Source organism: Ambystoma mexicanum, chromosome 5p (genome assembly GCF_040938575.1).
Source record: "Ambystoma mexicanum isolate Mex_15411 chromosome 5p, UKY_AmexF1_1, whole genome shotgun sequence".
Taxonomy (NCBI): Eukaryota; Metazoa; Chordata; class Amphibia; order Caudata; family Ambystomatidae; genus Ambystoma; species Ambystoma mexicanum.
The window spans coordinates 148434033-148458250 of NC_090930.1; positions in this window are offsets into that span (position 1 = coordinate 148434033).

Here is a 24218-nt window from a genome sequence, read left to right on the forward strand (position 1 = left end):
TGACATTTTCAGAGGGATTCTGTAGTGATGAGGAGGAGGAAGGATCGTGCGGAGGACCGAGTGACGGGAGCGGAGAAGGGCATAGCAATCTGTATAATACACGCACAGGCACTGGATCGTTATGGGAATGCAGACCACAAGAAGAAGACACAGCTGGACGGGAGGACAGAAGCACACAGAGAGAACAGACAATACAAACAGTAACAACACCAGCCAAGCACACGCCATATGTCAACAGACTTAGAGACCTCCCGGGGCGCAGAATAGAAGGATCAGCAATAGCGCACAACAAGGGCCAGGTGGGTCAATGTGGGGGCCATAAGGGCATATGGGACACACAGCCTGCACGTCACAATACTGACTTTCTTGATGATTAATCTGATATCGAGGAGGAGAGTAACAACATACACATTACACCACACAGACGCACGCCTGAGGAGATAACAGGATAAACACAGATGCCACTCTTGGAGAGAGGCGGGACAAGGCCCCAATATTTCCCATGGAAGCATGCAGACGAAGACAACATTAAATGTAAACTACCATCTTTAAGCGGAGGGGTGGGGAAATGGATATACGAAATGGAAAAACTAACTGCAGGGCACAGGTTAGCGGTTGGGGGTGTTAAAGGGCTATTAATTTCAATTTTGGATGATGCTGCAGATGACATTTGGAGGAGGGCAGGATTCCCAGGAGTTACCATCAGCGACACATCACACAACCGATTGCCCTTTGCAAATTGAAGACACGCGCAATGGCAAGCGCTGAGGGTACAATACCCCGGGCCTTCAGACATGGGGCAATTACATCACGTAAAATGCGCATGGATGAGGACCCTGTTAATTACATCCAGGAAATTCAGGAGAAGTGGCGCCTAGAAACGCAGGAGCCGTGGGACAAAATATTAGCTATATTTTACTACATACTGATACAGGGACTCCCAGAACCAGTACAAAGGCAGTTGAAAAAATTGGTGGGGATGGAAGCACAAGTGTGGCTAGAGATACAATTAACAATAGTACACCATTGTAGGTTATGGCAAGAAAAGATGAAACAGAAAGAAGAAGATAGAAAGGCAGACGAGGCAAAACTGGTCCAAAAGAAGCTGTCAAAATATGCCCTAGAAAGGGCACTCATACCAGGCCCCACCCCACCAGCACCAGCTCATGCACAACAACCACAACCACCAGCAACGCCACCACAGCAAGTACCCATTCTGACTCAGCAATTACAACCCCGCCCCCATACACGGCACAACACCTATATGCACCACCCAGAGGGGGAGGATACACACAAATGGGTAACGGCTACACAAACAACTACAGAGGTAGGGGAGGGTTAACTAGAGGGAGAGGGTTCGGTCCAGCAGCACACCAGCAAGGAGGAGGGTTCTGAGGGTATTCCCAATATGGACAGCAGAGGTATTTGGACAGCACAGGAGGGTACCCATGACAAGCTCGGGAGCCACCCACGTGCTGGACATCTGGACTAGTGGGGCACGTATCACGCACATGCAGGGCACGGCCGACACAAGCAGGATGGGGAGACCTGACACAACCACAGCCACAACAGCAACCATACGTGCAAACAACAACACAGCAGATACAACACCAACCAGCTCAGCACCAAGCACAGCAGAAAATGACAGCGGCACAACAACAACACATCCACACGGTGCAACAGCTCACACAAGTACAAGACAACACACAACAACCCATGGACACGCCAATACCACAGACCCAAATGGGGAGAGTAACAATACTGGGGCATAACCCCTACACAGGAAAAGGACAACCATTATAACCCCAATAGGACAGCTCACAGACGTCCTTGTTGTGGCCCATCCTGTCAGTAACACATAGGCATACACATTCTCACGGCACAACACATACTTCAGGCTTACTGTTGCAAGACAGTGGCGAGGGCAGAACCCGTGGACGGGGAGATCTTCCAATACGGGACAGACATGGCAATAGCATGGCTACCAGGGATTGAAGGCAAGGTATGGAGGAGACCAGCAGCATACCTCTTTAGGCCAGAAATGCCGGCGAGTGAGGAGGAAGGGGCAATAATATCAGTAGACATTGAAAGCATCATAAAGTATCCAAAGTAACTAAAACTCTTGGCATCTATTTGGACTCAACACTCTCTCTTACCAGACAGACCAATGCGGTGGTGTCTGCTTCGGCCTATACATGTAAGCTGATTACAGCGTGCAGACTGTTTCTGACAACTGAAATTCTTATCATCCTTGCCAGAACCTTAATCATGGCAAAAGCTGATTACTGCAATGCCCTTTAAATAGGCACTAGCCAAAGAAACATTGACAAGCTACAAGTCACCCAGATTAATGCCATCAGGGCCGCCCTTAACATTCCTAAGCAACTTCACATCTCTGAAACTAGACGCAGCCTACATTGGCTCACGGTTGCACACAGAATCTACCTGAAAACATTAGCCTTAACCTTCAAGGCTCAGAACAATCTAGCGCCAGAATACTTGGCCAATTGATTCTCTCGTCATTCTGCTAATAGACCTTTGAGGTCAGCTTATGTGCACACGCTGTCCATACGTAGCTTCAAATTGCAGACAGCAGGGGGAGTATGTTTCCCAGTCCTCGCCTCCAAACTTTGGAACACTATACCCACTGCCCTTAGAGCAGAACTTGCCTTCCTTACCTTCAAAATAATGTCAAACTCTGGCTTTTCGCACTCGATGCACCTCACTCCATGTAACAGTTCTACACCTATAACATACCCTGTAATTTATTTACCACTCGCATATCTCTACATCCGGTGGAGCGCCTATGTACTAGCAACACCTGCACTGCCTTGATTCACTATGTATTGTTTCACCTTATCGCTCTCGTACTTGTTTTTGCTGTATCATCATGTATGTAACCATCTTCTTGAAACTGTGTGCCCGAATGCCCCAGGGCAAGGAGCGCAATACAAATAAACAAATACAAATACAAATCGTAGCAAACAAAGATTGGATTGTGGTTCACGCCAAGGATGGGGAAGGAAAGGCATGGATGGCTGTGATAGTACTAGCAGAAGGATGCAGGCTGACGCAGGTGTCAGATGAGGAACTATTCTCAGACGAAGTAGGAGATGGAGAGTTGGTGTTCTATATGAACGTCTACGTATGGTTGAAGGTGACATACAAGGAGGTGGCCCAGCAAATAGCAATGGCGCTAGAAGCACCTGTCCCCACACAATCAGACTTATATGAGAAAGATTTAGCCGCTGTATCCGCCTCACTATGGACTACTAGTCCCTATGATGTGGGATGCATAAAGAGTATTGGAGGGGTGAAGATAAAACTAAAAAAGGGAGCAATGCTGCCCAGTGCGCAAGGCTAAGGGAGGGTCCTGGCGTTTCATACACGATCTGAGACCACTTAACCAAATTGTAGAGGCAGAGTACCCGGTAGCAGCTAACCCCGCCACAACATTGGGTGGAATACCAGCAGAGGCATCACGGTTCACCGCGATCCACCTCAAGAATGCGTTCTTCTCAATACCACTGCACCCTGACTCCCAAGATCTGACAAGTTTCACATACCGCAACACAAAGTGGAAGCACACTAGGCTACCCCAAAGATACTGCGAGTCACCATCCATCTTTAACAGAGTCATACAGATGGACTTGGGGAATGTCGAGCTTGAGAGCATGGTGTTGCAGTATGTAGATGATATTCTCATCTGCAGCACCAATGAGGAACAATTTAGGAAGCACTCTGTGAAAATGCTCACAGTACTGGCCGAGAAAGGATACAAGGTTGGCAAGGGGAAATTGCAGTACTGTCAGGAACAGGTCCTATACATAGGACAGGTTATCTCACAGAAAGGAAGGAACATTGCACCACAAAGGGCACAAGCAATAAGGAACACGCCACATCCACAAACGATCAGGGAATTGCAACAATTTCTTGGCCTATGTAACTACTGCAGAGCATGGGTTTTTGACTACAGCACATACATAGGGCTCCTACTGGCGGCTCTCAGGGAGGCACAGAGGGGGATGAGAAAGTTGGGATGGACAAGAGAAATGACTGATGCATTCAATGTACTTAAAGAGGCCATTTCAACAACACCAGTCCTGGGCACCCCCCAACTATGAAAATGGGCCTCATTACGACCCTGGCGCTAAGGGGTTAACGGCGCCGTAAAAGGCTGCGGCGCCATTAACCTCTTAGCGCCTAATTACGAGGTCCCTTTGCGGCTCCCGACCTTAATGGCTGGTCTGGACCAGCCATTAAAGTAGGGACCCGCAAAGGGACCTTGAAGGTAATTACGGTACTGCAATTTGCGGTACCATAATTACTGCCTTCCTCATTCCCATTGAGCCCTATGGGGTAAAAATGGGCATGGGGAAGGGCCAATGGTGCATGGGGAATTACCGCCCCGCCAACCTTGGAATGGGGTGGTAATTCCCCATTGCACCATGGCGAACTTGTTACAATACCAGCAGCAACCATGGTGCTAATAGCGCCATTGGTTACCGCCGGTGTTGTAATGAGGGCCAATGAGTTTTATATTTTCTCACATTGCGATGGTGCAGTAATGAAAGCAGTACTAACACAAAATACAAGCATGGGACACAAACCAATAGCATTCTACAGCGGACACTTAGACCCAGAAAATAATGGAGCACTTTCCGTGCGAACAGCACTTGGCTGATGCAGCTTTCGAAGTAGAAAAATCATCTTCAATTACTATGGGTTGCTCCACCACACTATACATGGAACACGCACTCTTTGCAATCCTGCACAAACCAAAAACCACACTGACTACTCAGAGAGCAACAAGGTATGAAATTACTTTGTTGAGACCTGAGTTGAAAATAGTAAGGTGCAGCAATGTCAACCCAGCACAGTTCATAGCAGAGGAAGTGGCAGAAGGGGGATTTGCACACGATTGTACACATGCAATCGAATACTACTCATCCACCCGAAAGGTAGAAGAAAATGCTCTAGACGGGGTGAGGTAATGTACATTGATAGGTTGTGAATCTGATAAAATGAGGAGCCTGGTATTGTTATCGTTAGACTCCTCATTAGTATCTGTAGAAGAACAATTACCCATTATTAGACTCACTGTTAAAGAATCATTAGAATCTTTGCTATTGAATCATTCCATTATTGTATTCTGTTTAGTTCTGATTAGTACATTGCTGAAGTAGACACTATCCAATCATATTAGACTGTCACCTTTGTATGCATTTGCAATATGCTTTTAGAATGATATTGCCTCATATAGTGCTTGCCATTAGGAGAGAAACATGTTGCCATTTTGCACATTGTCCATTTGCAAATAGAATGACACTTGCCCTTGCACATATTTGAAGTGCCATGTAGTGTTTTAGAGACACAACATATACTCACCATGATTTGCTATGCATCTATGCTTGCATTAGTAATAGCGCTTAGGCTGAGAGAGAAAATGCATTGCTTGCACCTCACACACACTGTCATATTTGAAAAGCCATTCACACATTGTTATGCTTTGTAGAGACACATTTAGAGATATGTTTGGTATGTCATGTATGTATGTATGTATGTATGTATGTTGAGTCACTTAGAATGAGTTTGCATTATGTAGTTAGCGCTTGCATTGCGAGAGATTTGCGGTAAACACTAGGAAGCATTCAGAATGAGACACGAGGCCTATGAGCCATTTTTTGATGGAGAAAGACAGAAGTTGCTCAGTGCGGAGAAATGTTATAGTACACGGTTCGTAAACATTGGCAGACATACACAGATAACATGAATCCTTGTCCGAGAGGGAAGCTTATCAGCTTGGCTGGTGTGCTTCGCGGAGAGAACCCCGAGGGTTGGGGCCATGAAGGGAGTGACGATGGAGAGATGGGAGAAGGTGCTTTTGTATGAGAGGGATGGGGCCTAAGAGCATTTTGTAATGCAGAGTGAAGCCTACAGTGGAGAGAATGGAGAAACAGGGAATAGATGATGTATTTCGCAACAACCTCGGAAGGCCAAGAGGGAGAGATATGAGGTCACGCTGACAGCACACAAAGGACATGCCCTGCAAGGAACACGCAAACATAGACAGGCAGGCATTTTGCTAAATGCTGAGAGAGAGACATTCTTAGACATTCTGTGCATCATTGGAGACTATAAACAGGAGGGCTGGAGAGAGAGAGGGAGAGAGGAGTTCGGGAGAGTTGTGAGTTCTGAAGAGTTGTTGGAGTCTGCATGAGAGGGGACTGCACGAGAGATCGAGAGTTGGCCAGAGAGATCGGGAGAGCCACAGAGAGAGAGTTGGCTGGAGATGGTGCTTGGTGCAGCAGACTGATGGGCCTTGATGAGATCGATGAGGCAGAGAGAGAGCTTGGCAGTTGGCAGTCTTGAGGCCTGGCTGGAAAGACAGCAGAATGGGAAGTATGGGTTTGGCCCAGGCTTAAATTGATTGATAAGAACAGACAGACAGACAGACAGACACACACACACACACAGAGCTTTGGGAGAGGAGACTGTGGAGGGTTTGGATTGATGGTGTGGATTTACCCATGAAGGTGATGGATGACTAGCGCTTGCAGTAGATTGCATTAGAACCACACATTAGACATTTGCAGCACAGGCTTACATTAGGAACCTGAAAGGCTTATAGATACTGCATGGTAGCTTTGCACCAGAAGTATAAAAGGTGCAAATTAGACATAGCATTAGAACTGCCTGCATTGTCATGTATTATGCTTAGCTGTGTGTATATAAATAAATGTATCCCATTGTTATAAATTGAATCGATTCTTTGTGTTTTCTTTGTGTTTTAGTGTTATTTGTTATTGTCCACGGTAGTAAGATAGGTGTATGTTATTTGGCGTAATCTAGGAGTACACAGTGCACATGGGGCCTGATATGAATGCAGCCAAAGGGGGTGTATAGTGATCCACACCTCCAATAGGAGATTGTTAAAGATTGTCTGAAGACCGCAGCTTGGTTGCCCAAGGGGGGGCAACACGATGGTTAGGGGTTTGGGGTTTTCAGACTGATATGGTCATCAACAATTGATCAAAGTGATGATATAAGGAGGACAGGAGCATATGTACCGGTGAAATGTGTTAAACTACACCACCAATATTCAGTACAAGCAGCAGAATTGGTAGCTCTCATTTTGGCTTTAGAAGAAAGCAACGGCAAGAGAGTAACCATATATTCCGACAGTGCCTATGTCACTTCTACGGTGCACTCTGGCCTAATAAAATGGCTTAGGAGGGGATTTAGGAGAGCAGGCGGTATCCCAGTACAACATGCTCTCCTCCTGGGTGAACTAATAGAAGTAATAACATATCCAGATGAGGTGACACTAGTGAAGTGTCAAGCACACACGAATGGGGAAGACCCAATATCCAGAGGTAATGAAACAGCAGACGCACATGCAAAATATGCTGCGTACTTTGGCGTAGTGTGGGCCATCCAAGAAAAACAAAAAGATAAGGGGAGGGCAAAACAGATGATAATGAAAGATGGGTATACGCACATCCCAGAGACATTAATCATGGAACTGCAGGCGGCAGTCCCAATGGCAGAAAAGGAGCTGTGGGTAAAAAGAGTATGCACTATGTCCCCCACAGACGCGCTATGGAGACAGAATAACACAGGAAAGGTTGTGATGCCCCTGGCCCTACTAAAAACAGCACTGGTCCAACTGCACCATCCCACTCATATAGGAAAGGAAGTCATTGTAGCATGAATAAAGGAATCTTGGTTCTGTCCCGAACTAAACTCACATGTTGCAAACTTCATCAGCAACTGTCTCACATGCCAACAATTTACGGCCAGGTCACACGCAGCTAGTAATCAAAGGTACAATACCACGGCCTGAAGGACCCTTCCTGCACCTGCACATTAACTATGTCGACATGATCAACGTATGTCAAGGATGCCGATTCATGATCGTAGTAGTATGCCCCTTTTCGAGGTGGATTGAGGCTGGCCCGTGCTCCCATGCAGATGCATTTAGGGCAGCAAAATTCTTAGTGAGGGAGGTCTTCCCAAGGTGGGCGGTCTGCAAAGGATTGAGATCAGATAACGGACCCCATTTTGCAAATGAATTATTTCAGCACATAACTGCCCTGCTCGGGATCAAACACAAGTTTGCCTGTGCGTACCACCTAGAAGCCAACGGCATCTGTGAACACCTCAACTGCCTCTTGAAAGAAGCAATAGCAAAGACACAGCAAGCAACCAAAAAGAGTTGCCTCTATTGCCTTCCTCTGGCTCTGATTGAGCTGAGGAACAAGCCTGGATCGGACCACCACCTCACACCCCACAAGGTGGTGACTGGACGCCAAATGCACCTCCCACTCACCTCACTCACAAGAGCAATAATGACTGTGAAGGAACAAATACTGTTTTTGGTGAAGAAATGTACGACTATGGGCCTCATCACGAGTTGGGCGGTAACGCCGGCGGTATTACAGCTGGCGGTATTAGCCCTACCGCCAAACCCCCCAGCACTATTAGCGCCGGATCACGGGCTTGGCGGTAATGGAATTCCCCATTCCCACTGAGCCCATTCGGGAATGCCCCATTCCCCATTGGGCTCAATGGGGAATTTTCAAGCTCTTACCGCTGGCGGATTTCCCACCGGCGGTAATAGCGTGAACTTTCAGCGGATTTCCCCCCCAGCTCAGAGCTGGGGAGAAATCCGCCGAAGCCCTGTTTTGGCGGACCCTTAAATCCGGCGGTAATAGCGCGACCGCTAGATTTAAGGTTTACCGCCAAACTTGTGATGAGGCCCTATGTCTCTTCCCTGGGTATTGCTTCTTTTATCTCTTAACAGATACAGTGGACACAGAGCTGGTCGGAGAACACCCCACTGGAAATAACCGACAACTAGGAACAAACGGGACAGTGGACAGTGAAAGAAGGAGACACAGTTCTCCTTAGAAACTATTGAAGAAAGTGGAACGCCCCTAGATTTACGGGGCCCCATACAGTCGAACGAGGGGCCCCCAAGGCCATTAAGTTGGCTGATAAGGACGTTTGGACACATATCCACAACATCAAGCCCTACAAAGCACAGACCAAGCCCCACCACTGCAGCGACAGGGCCAACACTTCAGCAACAACAGACAACGAAAGCAACGCACCAAATGCGGTAGACACACCCAAGAACATAATTGGACAGCAACCCATAGCACATCACATGGTGACGAGATCCCAGACACAAAACATCCCCACGGCAGTACTAATAAATTGTGACTATAATGGTGACACCGGAATGAGAAAATTAAGTTTAAGGAAAACACAGACAAAGATATCTGCAATACACACACCACTGTGCAAACACGTGCATGCTCTCTTCTCCTTTTTGTCTCGCACATGCAGGTATTGCGCATTGTAATTATTGTATGCAAATACCTGATTAAAAACATCAGCTACTGCCCAGGCTCAAATGCTACCCACTGACGACCTCCCAGAAGCATTATCACACCAATTTGAATATATAATTAAAAGGCCAAAGCACTTAAGGCCCAGACGGCTACGCGTTTATTACAAAGCGTTTCTCCTACTAATAGTATGCTCATATCCACACCTCCACGCAGCCTTACCTGCTCTGAGAGATAGAACGGTAAGGAAGGTGTGGGAGGAGCTTTTCACCTGGACACTGAATGATCACCTGATACGCAGGGCTTGAATAACAAACACTAACGAAAATAACACTGATTTTTAGAGATTTTCAGGCGGGCACCTCTATCATCTAAAGTATAATATCTGCAGGACAGCAGCACAGGTAAGAGTAAACGTGCCAGTGGTTATTGCAACTGTAATAAAAATTTTGGGGATATTTTTGACCACTGGTCTGATAACCGCCGCTGTCTGGCAGGCCTACTATACTTTAAAGGTGACGGCAAAATCCAATACTAACATATTCCCTACCCCAGCTGCAAGGAGCACTGTCAGGTGGTAGGAGTAGCACAGGACTAAACGTAAAAAGAGGTAAACGTAGTGTTTTCATGGATATGCATGGGGTGGAAACATACCTTACAGAATCCGCACACGTCTCTAACAACATGTGGTATAAACACATGTTCAAAATTGGTAAGGACACAACAAAGGACAACTGCTACGTGTGCTCATTGATCCCATACGCCATGAGCACCTCTGTAACATTCGTGGCAATTGAAGTACCAGCGCCCACAGCAGAATTCCTCCTGTATTTAGCGTTGTTTCAAACACGAGGACGATTCCAAGGAAAAACGGCATCACTAAAATGGAAACCAAGGTCAACGTATCCATACGAAGAGAACTTCATCAAAACACTACCGATATAAGACAACTATTGGCAGCTGCCCGAAGGGCTACAGTCCGTAACCGACAGACCAGACAAAGGAAGTAGCACTGAACTGCCTGCCATGTAAATGGAATGCAAGAGAGATTGGAGGTGAACCGGGATGCTGGGAAAGACTGCTGATACCGGTCTATGGCAAGGTGTATACGAAGACCAGATGGGCGGATGGAGTTGTGGGAAGCAAGATACAGACGTTGGCAAAATCTACAGTGACAACTGTACAAGAAGGAAACGACAAATGCTACAAGGAATGGACAAAGAGTGTGGCACTACTGACATGGTTGGACAAGGAGGAGGAACCCATAACGATAATTCCCATTGCATCCCCCATGCTATGTTACCAGCACAATGGGGAAGTTGATGTTGGAATGAACGAAGGTTGTAAAAGAACGATAAAGCTTCCTGAGGGGAGCGGGGCCAGCAGTACTGATGGACCACTATTGGACCTGCGGAACAAAAGTCTACAACAGTTTACCACAGCTATGGAATGGAATATGTACTTTGGTACACATCAAGGTACCCTCCCTGGTAATACCGCAGAAACACATCAACCTGGAAAAATTCCCTAAGATGGATGAGGGAAATAGAAGAAAAAGAAGGTCCCTATGACAAATTGGCAGCACATCACAGAGTGATACCACCACAGAAAAAACACTGGTGAGAGTAAAAAGACAAGGAGAACCTCTCACAGGAAATTACCTCAGTGGAAAATCAGAAACAGCACTGAGTGACATCCCACCAGCGCACACATTGTTCAGTAGAGCTGCAATGTTCTTTTCCTCCGTAATGCATCCAGAAGTGCAGGCATATGCAAATGCGAAATGGCTCCAGATAACCAGATGGGAGCTGATGATGACGATCACAGTAAACGTATTTAACGCAATAAAAGAAGAACTAAGGGCAATAAGAATGGTGGCCTTACAGAACAGGTATGTGCTGGAGCTTCTAACGGCAATGGAAGGAGGAGTTTGCGCCAAAATTGGAAGTTCCTGCTGTATGTTCATTCCTGCGAACGACGAGGACAACGGCACTCTATCTGTAGCAGTATCACAACTGGCCAAAAGGCACGAAGAAATGGAAGAAGAAGCTAAGGGGGTGAAAAAGGATGGTAGCTGGTTCTCATACAGCTGGTCGTGGATGCCATCATGGTTATCAGAAGGCCTCAAAGTTTTGGCAGGATGCATGATACTAGGAATGGCTTCACTGATAGGAATAAAACAATGAATGGCAAGGTCAAAGCGTACTGCAGAGGAAATGATCGGCATGCACGTCCTAATGCCCGCTGAAGATGACCTACACACAGACATCATCATCAAGGAACGCGAACGGCTGCGCCAACAGATAGTGGAAGCAGATTTGTACCCACCATCAATAAAAGTTGAGAATCCACGGAATCCGAAGAGCTATGTTGGGAAATGGGTTTATTGTAAGCTCGGCGGTGAATGTGTGTATATGTACTGGTCGTTTGAAGATCACGTGGATCGGTACGGACACCTGGTGGGAATAACGAAGTTTTGGCGAGCACGAGGAGATAAAAGAGTGGACAAGTCGACCAGAGGGGGGACTGAAGAGGAGAAAATGGGATGGTCCCTTCCCCCGACCTTCATACAAACTATGGCCAATGAGGTCAAGACCCAAGCACCCGCAGCGGGATGAGTTCGACCCTCTGACTGCCGCCTCGGACGTCAAGATCCATCGTGGCCACACCCCGCCTCCACAAGCCAACCGCACCCCATCCAGAGCACGAGGTGGAAACCCAGGTGGAGCTGAGGCCGACCATGTGGACCAGCTCGACTAAACATCACAAACCAATACTGCCATCATTAGAGATGACATGACGACATAGCTGCAATGGACTGTAAAACATGTGCTGCCAGGCACCTGGACCAGACACACACCAACCCACACGAAGAACACGCTCAGTGCTATGACTTAGAGGACCATGTACACTCATCCTTATTATTTTTTCACATCGGTCAACTACCGCATCGCAGAAACGCAAGACGCTAAGAAGAGCTTGTGTACATGCTTGCAGACACTTCATGCTACTAACACCCTGAAGACAAGACCCTGTGAATGGACTGACGAATAAGGAACCAATCTGCACCCTCACGACCCTCGCCTTATGAACCTTATACCGCCACAAATAACCAGACCAGGGTAGGCCACAAACCAGAGTCCCCAGACCCGAAGCAGAGCAGCTGACACAGAGCTAGAAGGTGCTGATCATGCATAACAACCCTGACGAGAGCCTCACAGCCAAGGTCGCAAAGTTGCAATCGACATGCTGCGCACTAGACACCAAGGCCACACCTGCTACTGCTATGGACCCCTCGGAGCAGGAATAAAAATCAAATCCCCGTAATTCTGCCTCAGCCACGGTCTCTCAACACGTGACCAGGCCGACCTGATATGATGCCAAGCTCCAATGACTAAATATGCTCTGGGGTCTCACGTCTGTGACCCAGCCTGCAACAAAGAAGAAACAAGTAAGACACTGGCAGCGATGAGAAAAGAGCGCTCTAACAGCAAGTAGCAACACCTGTCCATTGTCCACCACTGACACATAGTCACACATTGTTGCCAACACCAGGTACACCGCGAGCTGGGAAGAACGATGGTCCCATGCTTGGGGGCTCGCGGATGGACCAATCAGGACACCGGGGGCTAATCACTGACGACACCACAACACAACCAATCCCTAACTCTCTTCATGTACTCCCCTTCTCTCTTCTTTTTAACAAGAAACTGTGGGTCTAATAGTTTCAAGTCGGGTTGTTTGTGGGTGGTAACAGAAATATTTTAAATTGGCACTTTGTATGTAAAGATCTGCTAAATTGAACTATTGCTCTGTAGCAGGGAAACAAGCACTTTTAACAGCTTTGCTCCGTTCCGGCTTCTCAGCAATTGATTGTTGCTAGGCAGATTTTACCTGTAACAAACTCCAACTCCCTGAGTTCTTGTAGTTCCTGGGCACATAAAGTGACATGTCAGGCGCGTAAGCGCCGGCGCGTAGGGGCCAGTTAACTCTGGTTTACTCAGGGTGTGCTCTTCTCTGCAACCCCTCTTTCAGAAGTCCTTCCGTTTTCTAAGGCAATTACTCACCCCTTTGTATCGGTATAGCTTGATTAAGCTCTATGCCGGTTATAGTTGCAAAAGGGTGGGAAGGGTCGTCGGGGGGGTTAAAGACAATGAAAATATTAAAATCAACAACACTAAAGTAGTGTTCCATCACAGAAGCCTATTGAGCGGTATATTAGATTAAAAGTGGGCTTTCTAAACACATGCTCCATGACCAAACACGCTGTAAATATCAAAGACTTGATTACTGACAATAACTATGATATATTCTGCGTGACAGAAACCTGGCTCAAAGACCCTATCGGGCTGACATGTGAGCAGGCTGTACCGGAAGGCTATACTGTCGACACTGAAAATAGACAGCACGGTCGTGGTGGTGGGGTTGCAAATATTGCAAAGGATAACCTCACATTTTTCAAGGTAAACCTTTGCTGCAGTGGGTGTGAAGGAATGCACCTGGAACTGGTTTTCTCGCCCAATAATTGTTTTAACTTGATAGTAATTTACAGACCACCGGCGTTGGTCTCGGATTTTACCTTGGAACTCTGCTCACAATTGACCACATTAAAATCTACAAATGTGTCTACCATGGTGGTAGGACATTTTAATTACTGGCGTGGGAACAAGAATGATAAGGGAGCCACTGTCTTAGAAAAAGCACTAAACAATCTTAATTTCCTGGTTGAAAATGAAGAACCTAGAACTCCTCAAGGGAATCAGTTGGATTGGATGTGCGGATACAACACACTAATCCAGGACTGTAAAACTATGCCATGTATTTGGAGCGATCACTATTTGGTCTCTTCGAGTCTAAAACTACTGATATCTCCCCCTCAACATAATCCTCATATTCAAGTAGACAGTAGAAATTTTAAAAACTTGAACAACGCACAACTTCAGCCTTGCCTTGACAAAATCATGCACTCTTTTCACGAGCAAGATAATTGTGTTACCCTATTAGATAAATACACTAAGCATATTCAAGAGTTGGTGGAGATAGAGGCACCTCTTTAGACTAAATTAGTCAGGAAAAACAACAACAATCAAAAGTGGTCCACCACCGAGCTCCTTATGACAAAGAGGGAAAAAAGGGCTCTGGAGAGAAAGTGGATCCTTTCCCCCCGTTTATGCCTACAGAGGTTGATTGTGATATTGTACAGAAGGCCTTTTTAGCCAAAAGAGTGTGGTGGATAAGAACAAAGTAGGGATGTTGATGCTTCTGGATCTAAGCGCGGATTTTGATCTGGTAGACCATCAACTCCTTATCAAAGCTCTCAGGAAAAATGTGGGCTGCTCTGAAAAGGCAATAGAGTGGCTGGTGTCTTTTTTTATCTGACCGCCAAGCCAGAGTTCACTGGGGAAGTAGCTTTTCTGACTCTTGCTCTATTCTTTTCGGGGTCCCCCAGGGTGCCAGCCTGCCACCTATGCTGTTTAATATATATATGCGTACTCTGTGTAGCATCCTAGTCAAGGCTGGAGTGTTCTTTACGAACTACGCAGACGATACGCAGCTTATTCTGGAGCTGGAGGGAAATCATGCTGCAGATAGTGTCACAACAGGGAAAATCTATAGGATAATAGACGAATGGATGCAGGCTAACTGGATGTGTCTAAATGAAGACTGAACTGATGTTGTTTGGACCTAGTCACCAGTTAGCTAAACTTGGGGTGGAATATAAATCTTTTCAGATCAAAGACGCCAAAATTCAAGTGTCATCCCAAGTTAAAACCCTGGGCATGATGGTAAATTCAGCGGTCAATTCTGATGCCCAGTCCAACTATCTACAGAAAAATACGGCATATTACCTCAGGCTATTGAAAGCTATCAAGCCCTTCTTAAATGAAGGTAATCTGGCCACTATAGCCAGAGCCATTGTTTTAGCAAGGCTCAACTATGGAAATGCCCTTCTGATTGGGGCTTCTGTCAAGGACTTAGCTAGATGCCAAGTGATTCAGAACGATGCGGTCAGGCTAGTCAGAAATTTGAAGAGGAGAGATCATGTAACGAGCGAAAGAGTGTCCCTCCACTGGCTTAGAGTCGAGGAACGAATAAAGTTTAAATCCTTCTAATTGGTGCATAAGTGCCTCTACGGCAAAGCTCCAGGTTACCTAAAGAACAGTTTAGTGCCATATGCCCCCCAGAGACGGTTACGATCCGTAGGTAAGAGTCTCTTGTCTGTTCCTAATTTCAAACTGAAATCTGGTTTGGGTAGAGCTTTTGTGGTTCTGGCCCCTCAATTGTGAAACAATCTTCCTGAAGCACTGAGAACAGAAAACAACCACCTTGCGTTCAGGAAACGTCTAAAGACACATCTTTTCAGATAAGGAACTCAGTTTCCAGGCACGAAGGGCTACCAATCTGGTTTAGAAAGCGGCTATGCCTTATGCCTGGCTATTTGTGTCTTACAGAGAAGCAGGTGGAATGGCTTGACATCCAAGAAGGGAAATTATTAAGATCCATATTGAGTATTAAGACACGAATTGGGAGATGAGTCCCATTATATGAGGTGGAAGCTTGCCAGTTGCAAACTAATAATGAATATAAAGCAATTGAAACAGTGTGACTCCCCAGCTAGTATTTTGGCTATGTTCGCAACAAATTTGTGTTTTTGATTGGGGAACTTGACACAACTTTATTTGGTAAATACGGTTCAAGGCCATTTAACAAATATTGGTTTAGGGTTGATCAAGATGGATAGCTCTGGTCATTTTCTTCACAATATTAAGTTAAAGTCCTTTAACTGGAATCGAGTAAGGCATTCTGATAGCCTGGCATCAAAGAGTTGATACCTGGAATACATATCTCAGGGCTTTACACCATCGAGAGCTTGTAGTTATTTAACAAAAATATGCACACAAAAACTGAGGCGTTTTATTTTGAATTTACGGTTATGATATGATAAGTCATTTATAACGTGCCTGTACACAAGTGTTTCTAGGTACGACAAGACAAGGGAGGGAAGACAGATGGAGAATAAGAGAAACAATCTTTCTAGGCCTTGTGTCATTCAGATTGTGCAAGTGCGACAATGCCAAGTGCAGGGGGAAGGGAGAAGGGGAAGTGTCAGGGAGGGGGAAGTGCAATCAGGGCAGCAATGCTCTGAGTAAGTGCAGCCAGGTAAGCACAGATCTGGGTAAGTGCAAGGAAGCAGGGGACTGTAGAGGTTACAATTACAGCCCCTAATTGCCTGGTAGGCCCGAAAGGCAGTACAGGGGAGACTGATCATGGAGGAGCCTGGTACCCAGTGAGACTCTGAGGGTAGTCAAGCAACCAGTCGCCATCGCAGACAGTTGGTCAGCAGGGGAGGGAAAGAGAGAAAGCAGGAGAAAAAGAAAGGCTGAGCTGCTTCTGAAACTTCAGGAGGTCTGGCTCAAGTTTGAGAGGGCAGGGAGGCCATTCCAGAGGGAGGAACCTGAGGATGAGAGATATTAAACCCTCACTCTCTACCTGGAGAATGTTATGACCCTCAGAGAGTTGGAGGTAGCTGAGCAAAGGGCTTGAGAAGGAAGGTATTTCAGAAGAGAGAGTTGGATGCAGTGCGGGCCCTGCTCCAGAAAGCCTTGCAGAGGGTCTTGAACTTGATCCTTGCAGCCACCAGCAGCCATTGGAGAGATTTCAGGGCTGGAGAGTTATGGTCCCTGGGCTTGAGGCCAAGGATAAATCTTGCAGTCCTGTTCTGGATTAGTTGCAGAGGGCGGAGTGTAGAGGAAGGAAGATTGAGAAAGAGGCTGTTACAGTAGTCTAGCCTACAGAGAACCAGGGCTTGAGAGACAATGAGCTTCTGGGGGAAAGTGAGAAAAGGCAGATTACCTCTGAGGAGGTGCAGCTGGGAGTGGGCCTTCTTGGCAAGGTCCATGATGTGCAGAGAGAAGGAGAGGGTGGAGTCGAAGATGACACCAATGTGTTTTGCCTCACACGAAGATGGCTCACGGAGGGTGGCCAGAGTGAAAGAGGAAAAGCGGGAGCAGGGGTCCCAATGAGAAGAATCTCCGTAGTACTGGCATTAAGGCAAAGGTCGTTGGAGGCGCACCAATCCTGGATTATGAATAAACAGTCCGGAATGAGTGAGAGAGTAGAGGACGCTGAGGAGAGCCTGAAGGAGAGCTCAGTGTCTTCCGCATAACACTGAAAGTTAGAGAAGAAGGTAGCGATCAGGTGGGCCAGTGGGGCCAAGTACGCATTAAAGAGCCAGGGTGAGAGATTAGAGCCCTGGGGAACACCACAAGTGAAGTGGAGATAGAGATCGTGGAGAGAATGGACCCAAGTTGGACCTTGGAGGGTCAGTCCAGGAGGAAGGAGGTCAGCCACTCCAGAGCGTGATGCGTGATGCCCAGGTTCTCACAGAGTCACTTGATCGGGATGGAGTGATTGACAGTGTCAAAAGCAGAGGAAAGGTAAAGGAGGATGAGGAAAGAAGGAAGGCTGGAGTGAAGATCAGCAAACAGATCTTCACAGGTGTTCAGGAGAGCAGTTCCCGTGCCTCTGGCTGCTCTGAAGCCAGACTAATAATCATGGTGACAACCAACAGATTCAGTGTGGAGAGTAAACTGGGAGATGGCCAGCTTTTCCAGGAGTTTGCCTAGGAAAGGAGTGATAGAGATCGAGCGATAGTTTGACAGGCAGGTAGGATTGGCAGAAGGTTTTTTGAGGAGGGGTGCACAAGGGAGTGCTTGAGGAGAGAGGGGAAAGATCCAGTGGCGAAAGAGTGATCGCAGAAATTGGCCATGGCTGAAGCAAGGGTGTCAATGTGGTCTTTGATGGTTCTGGAGGAGCAGGGGAGCACCTGTTTGGATGACACTTTCTTAGATCAGACTTGAGACCAGTTTATATGAAACTAGTGCACTTATGATCCTATGTTCTTGCTGGGATCTAAGGATTTCATTTTACTTACCCTCTGTGATAGAGAGGTAAGCACCCCCAATAGTCTTTAATATTTTTGAGTTTCGATACCTTTTTTCATTTGTTTTATTTAGACCAGTTGGTACCATACTAGTACACTCATTAGCTTATGTTTTGTAGGGATCTAAGAACCTCACTTGTCATACCCCTGGGGACAGAGAGGTAAGCACCTCTAATACATATTTCTGAATTCGTATTACCTTATTCATATGCATTACTAATGGGATTCACAGGATTGTTTTAAGAAAGACCATCTAGCTGAATGAAGGTGTAATAACCATGTGAGGTTACCTTAAGTTTATGTTCTTTGTTGAATTACTCAGACATTAAACACAAATAGTAAGTATCTGTTTTGTGATTGTTCTATTGTAGACTAAACCCAGTACCTGCAAAAGACATGTCTAATGTCAATCAGCCCCACACCTCTAGTACACCAGAAGGGATCTGAACAGATTGGAAATACAACTAAATTATAAACTTCCTTGTACAATTTTGGTAACGTGGACGGAATGGAAGGCTTATCTCTGAAAGGTTGTGGATCGTTGATTAGTTGCAGCACAGTGAAAATACAATTATTACCCAATGATAAAAGAGACTGTCCAGTTAAGGTAGTATAAAAATATCTACTTTATTATTATTACATCAGACAGTTCTAGCACACTACAAAATACAACCCACCCTGTGGAACACAGAGGACAGACCGTTTCACGAAGGAAAGGGATGCACTCTGGATACCAGGAGGGTAGTCGGTAAAGCAATCAGTCTTAACTGTTCAAAGTTATTTGGTTTCAACAACAAGGGAGCAAGGGGTCATAAATGTCACTAGGGGACTTCAGAGAAGGACCAGGGGGACAGAACCACAATGTACCCGGTGCTTGAGATGATCCTGGTGCTCGTCAGCATCATGTCGGTTCCAGGACGCTTTGCAGCTCCTGCAGCAGAGTTAAAGACAGGAGGCAGCTGCGAGTACCAGGCAGCAGTCAGTCTGGCAAGCGAGGCTGGATGGACAAATGCAGGCTGACCTACACAGCGGCTCAGGGTCAAGAATCATATTCTCTGTGGTAGTTGGCAGATCTGGAACACTGGTCGAGGCGCGACTGAGGCATGACAATAGTCAATGGTGGTTTGAGGTCTCGACCATCTCAAAAATGTCCTTATAAGATGGATGCTGGTGATGCTTGTTGTGACACTCCTAACTTCTTCGCAGGGCTCGTGTCGTCCTTTAATTCGGACAGCCCAAAACTGAGGTGAGTGTTTGCAGGCAACAGCCTTGTCCTTTATTCAGAGAATCTCTGGCACTTCCCACCTAGGAAGCTTGCTGGCAGAAGCTAACAGGGCATGCTGTGTGCTGGACGGGTACCAGTTCTGGAGCTGCTGGATGAGTCCTCTGAGTCCGGTATCTTCCTCTGTTCCCTGGGAGGTGTTTAGGGGAGGGATCTTGCTTCCCTCTTGAAAATCCTGTCCTTCCTTCACTGGTGGAAGCTGTAAGGCAGACTGTACCTTCAGCCAGGGTCCAAATGAGTCATTCTTCTTACTCCTTTTGAAGTCGTCAGATGATCTGCTAAGTGAGGGGCTCAGCCCTCTTCTAAAGCCAAATTACCCCAGTGATTGGTGCAGGCTAAGCCTACCTTAATGAACAAATCCTGGGTCCCTACCAACAATCTTCTGTTATGTGTGAGGTCATAACCAGAGTGCTTTGCAATAGGAAAGGTAAGGGGTGACAACATGTACTACTAAGTCCCACCCATCTTCCAGACTATTGTGGATCAAAGTGTCTCTCTGGTTAATTACGCTCTCTGTGACTCATCAAAGCGCAGGTCTGCCTTGATGTTTGTGTCGAGAACAGACTTTGTGCCTACATAAAATCACATAATTCTTCCCTGCAGGGGTTGCCTACTGTAAACTGTTGTGCCAGACATGACATTCATTGCCCTTACAGAGGGTTGGGAGCTAGCTTCAAGCTGACCCATTGCATATCAAAGAGGTGTTCTGTTTCCTGTCCCTTGTGTTGGTTCTGTGACCAGGCCCTATCGCAGGCCTGCTTTCATTTAACTCTCCTCGGTATGCACTACCACCACACAGAACTTTGACAATAGAACAGGGCAGATCCATGGGGCATTTGATATTTTAATTAGGATGGCCATGACTGGAGGAAGATTTTCCCTTCCCCCCTTCAGAGATGCTTTGATGTACCCGTGGCTGTCATATTCCAGCTAAATGTGACAGGGAGAACTGCACCTGTAGGCTGTGTCCCCCCCGAGTACACTAGACTATGGGCCTCATTAGTGGTACCGGGCCGTTGCTACAATACCGCCACATTACGAGCAGAACTCGTGATTGCACGGCACCGTTATAAATGGTGCCGTGCAACCATCCTGCCCACCCCCATTCTGCCCTATTAGGCAGAATGGGGATCGGGAGTCCGGCCATACCGGCACCCGCGAATGGGCAATTACCGGCCCATTCAACTCGTAATGGGCCGGTAATGGCCCATTTGCGGGTGCCGGTAGCGAGTTTGGCGATAGCTGTGCCCTTATTTAGGGCACGGCTACCGCCAAACTCGGAATGAAGCCCTATGTGTTTTTGTCCTGCGAGCAAAGGAAAATGTGCGCGGATTAGCCTGACACATTTTCTGAGGTTGATCTCCCATCATTCATTTTAAGTACAAAACTTCAAAAAAGCCCGGGGGAGTGCACACTCCCCGTGAAGATGGTGGAATTCCTCACAATAGGTCACCTTGAAATCAAGGAAATTTGCATGTGGGGTTCCTACTTCTAACGTGAACTTAATTCTCGGGTGGCATGTGTTAAGATATATCTTTTCCAGAATGTCAATTTACTGGCCCATATCGGATGTTCGAGTATATACTGTGTCCCGAAATAGTGCATAAAGAGATTAGCATAAACAGGAGCCATTGCCCGAATTCTGAAGGTGATAGGTTTTCTGAAAGCGGAAATAGTTGTTGTATAAGATGAGATTGGTGAGTTCCAGTGTAAAAATCGTACTCCACTGAAAGTAATCTTCCTGCAATAGTGCCCACTCCAGGGCCTGTAGTCCTTCACCATATGTAAGACGAGCGTGATTTAAAAAAAAATGTTTTCTTAATGCGCTATTTGCAAACTATGGTCACTTCTTTCTTGCGTATCCAACATGACGTCAGTTTTAAAATGTGTGCCATTCATCATGTTTACTCTAAGAACACCCTCCTTTTACCCATATGTAATACGTTTCACAACACTCTCTACTGTGGCCTTTATATACACTCGCCACACAAACACCCACCCTCACACTGCAGTACCCTTACACTCACTAAACCAATGCCTCACCTTTTCAAATAAAAGCCTCTGCTGCTTCATTCTTACTCATGCTGGTCTCTTGGTCTGCCTCCTTCTCCTCCTCTGACTTCATCCTTAGAACCCAAAAGCACCCCTTCCTATTTCCTGTGTAAATCCCACCAATATGCTGCTGATTGGAAACTGTTCCCTTAACCAATTATCTGTCTCCTTCTCCCTCTTTGGGTGTTTATGTGTGAAAAAACATCATAGCACAGCTTTTAACCCACCAACTTCCACCTTGTGGGCTTGCTGCTTGGTTCTGTTGGCAGCACTGTCATTTAGATTATTTTGAGTGGGTGTGTTCTCTCATCAGCATATGGCTTGCCTACTGGAGCATCATGGCTTTGCTTTAGCGGTAGGCTGTGGTGAATGTTCCTGCTGCTACCTGAATTGAGAGACAGCTTTTACTTCTTGTTGCCTCATGCTCTGGAAAATAAAAGAAAGACTGGCCAGTTATGTACCTTGAGGCCTGGCAGAAGTGAAGGGTCTGCCTTCAAACATATAGACACAAGGGGAAGGCTGAAGACTGGCTCCCTCCCAGCTGCCACATTCTCCTTCAAGGGCAGGACAGGCCCCATCATTTACGGTCAGCTTACTGGCCATGTCACCACCTATACCAAACTGTGATAATATATAATTTCAGCAACTTCTAAATATTGCAAATCATGGCATGGAGTGCCTACTTTGCAATTCAAACATTCTTTAAAGTATAAAAATAGGCTTGTTTTTGGATCCCAACCCTGGGGATGCATATGCAAGGGAGGATCACCTGGGAGGAGGAGACTTGGGGATTGTGGAGAGATCATCCTCAAGTGAGACAAGGTGTGCCCCATTTCCCTTTCACAATAAACCTTCCATACCACAAGCAATTATAGGCTATTCTCAGCCCTTTCCCTGTGGTGCCGCTAAAACCGTCCCCAAAACACACCAGTATGCTACTGGGATGAAGAATAGGACAACTAGAACAACACATCCTCATTTTATTAATGTAAACACATATCAACCTCATCTGGATACTGGGACGAAGAAGAGAATAACTGGAACAACACATTCCCATTGTATTAATGCAGACACATATCTACCCCAAACAAGTACTGAGACAATGAGGACAACACGAATAAAGCAGGACTACCATTTTAATGGTGAGCGGTCTTGTCCTTTTTGGCTGTGGACGCCGAGTCAGCTGTGGAGGTCACGTCCGCTTTGACGGCCGAGGAAGCAGCCGGGAAAGCAACTCCAGGTCAGCAGTGTGGCAAGAGGAGAACTCGAGCCCATGGGCAGATGCAGAGTTTATACAGTAGGAAGCAAAGCCAAGGTGTACTGGAAGCCAGTAGCAGCCTGTGAGAGGGAGACCGGTATTACAGAGCCAAACGGTCACAGGAATCCTGTCCTGCAAGTGGAACATCGTTTGGGAACCGCGCCACAAACAGCCGCTGCGAGAGGAAGATGGGGCCACGCATTGGAAAACAGAGACACGTGGCAGCAAAGACCTTGCAACGCCTTAAGGTCAGACTGGTGAGTGTGGGAGACACCGGACTGGCAGGCATATATGCGGTAAGCATGCTTTTGAATACCAATGTATTGAGGGTCCCAATACCTCCATCTGCTGGGCCTTGGCATCTCTTGGGGCAAAAAGGAGACTCTAGATCAGGCAGGAGACTGAGGCAGGTTTCAAGAAGACATCAGGCATTATTTCTCCAGGAGGCAGGTACACATCATACATTTTGGACATCTCAGGAACTCTGCTATTTAATGATGAAATTACTCACCCTTATATACAGTCCTTGGGAGGTGAGCTAATGGTTTCATCATAAAGCCAACCCCCTCCTATCTATGATTCATTAACACAGATGGCATGATCAATGAGCTGTTCCTATTTCTGCTCTGTGATTGGCAGACCTCTCTGCCACTCAACTGACCCATCTATCACTCGAGCTTACTCTAAACTGGCTCTAGCCACTCCTGGCCCCCTCCTGGTGTCATCATGACTCGCAGCAATCCACCATTTTAGGAATCGCCTGACTCTGCCTGACCTCACAAAATGGTAGATTACCCTATTTCTGGTCATATCTTGACACCTAATCTGTTTCAAGTCGTTTTTTAGTACAATATACTTAGCATGTACTACTTAATAAGTCTTTCATTATTTAAACATTCTGACCTTATAACCATAACTCGGTTTTTAAAGCACTTTTGCTGTGAAGCACTATCTCCACTACATTCAGTTTGAGGGAGGTGGTAGTCATTCCTATACACTCCACCATCTTGTACAGTATTTAGTCGTCTACTCAATACTTACAACCACACCCATGTCACCCTCCTCAATTGTCATGTACCTACACATTTCTGACCTAATCACCCTTTTTTACAGGTAACTGTACTTTAATCTGAGAGTTATCCTATCACATTTCTACAACGTCAGTACTAACATATTATACTCTGCTAGTCTAAAACATGTATGTGTCCCTAACACTACTTTTATTAACTTTTATTTGAGCCCTACCTCCATTCCCCAGTTTACTTTAAACTAACTATATGCCTCAGATAATTTTATAGCCACTATGTCTTTTTTGAGAGATAGTCA